Genomic DNA, 1,682 nt, shown 5'->3' on the forward strand with positions numbered 1-1,682 from the left:
CTTCAGTTTCAAACTAGGCTGTTTAATCCCACATTTCATAGACTCATTGAAATTGTATTGCATTCATCATGCTACCTATCTATGTAAATACCATCTAAGTAGCTGCCCCTGCCCATGTAAATCTAGATCTGAACATCTGATCGTTAACCAACTACAACAACGAATGATCCGATGGTCAACCGATATAGAATCTCTATGAGATGCTGAGAAAAATGTATATTAGACATCAACTGACCCAATTATGTTTTTGTTTAATACAATGCGAGAAAAATAGCACGTCTCTGTGTTGCTGATAAGAATGCAGACTTTATATTTCTTCATCCAACTATACTTATGTACTGCACCGTGAGAAATAGAATGGATATAGGCAGGATACCCATATTTATGTTCAATAACTTCATGTAATATCCAATGTTATAGATACACGGTCGACTTACTGGATTTGTATCTGTGAGAAATATATCAACATGTAATCAAAAATTTTTTACAGACTTTCAGTATGTTTTCACATTTTTGTGCTATGTAAATATAGTTTACACAGACAGTGAGCACTAAGGTAAAGGATTACCCCGGAGCATGATTAATGTCCCGCTTATTTCAAGCGGCTCATAATCGTTTTCCACTCAGTCACAACCACAGAAATTCGTCTTTAATTAATGCTAAAAAGAAATAGGAAATAATATACTCTTTGAGTGAAGTTGGACACTTCAAAATGGCGGCTGTAATCCAACGTAAAAGTCTATATATATCTCGTGGAGCCGAGAATGGACCGGATTACATTAATGACCGGCCTCAGATAACCTTACTCTAGATCACATACATAACTATTCATCAATAAATTCTGTTAGCTGTAATATAACTGATATACCACAGTGACAACATAGCCATCAAGTGGATAAAAGCCTCTTCAAGATGGCCGCTGTCATTCGATAAAGATACCCTGTCTATTTTCTTGACTCTCAGCTGTTTTGAATTGCTGCCATAGTCAGCCTTTAAAAGCACTTCACAGCTTAGTATACCTTTAGGCTGTTCTGATGCAGGCAGACCCCCATTGATTCTCTGAAGACTGACGCCAGAAAAGTAAGTTGTTTAAAATGTCTGTACTGTTCACTGGTGAATTTATGACGCGCATTCTCGCTTGATTCAGTACACTCCAAACAGTGTATTTATTTAACTCTTTGACCCTATAAAATTAGAAAAGATCCTTTTGAAACAACAATCAATCAGCGTATGATAACCCTCTAAGCGATTGTATATGCTTTAAAATATTTTTATTGTTATACTGGATAACCGGGCAATTAAATGTCCATTGTAGAAATACAACCTCAATTTGTCCACGCCAAATGTGAGATGACAAATTTTCCCTACACACCCTAGATAATTGCAGTTGTTTAGTTTAAATAAGACTGCAATGAATGGCCGCTTCAACCTAACGCCGTCACTCTTTCTATCCTTCCAGCTTTCAGCTGTGCCGATTTGTAACCACAGCCTTTCTTTAAAAGCAGTGTATTATCAGTCTATCCTGATCCAGACGGATCATATTCACATCCTGAAGACTAACGACAGTAATGTAAGTCATGTTTAATTTACTCATTGCTTACTGACCGGCTAATAACGTGTTCTGTCAGCAAACGTTAATTTTTAGTACAGTCTCGAGTGATTTACCCAAATTGACATTCTTC

The sequence above is a fragment of the Triturus cristatus genome, chromosome 4_2 (assembly GCF_964204655.1).
Source record: "Triturus cristatus chromosome 4_2, aTriCri1.1, whole genome shotgun sequence".
NCBI classification, from domain to species: domain Eukaryota; kingdom Metazoa; phylum Chordata; class Amphibia; order Caudata; family Salamandridae; genus Triturus; species Triturus cristatus.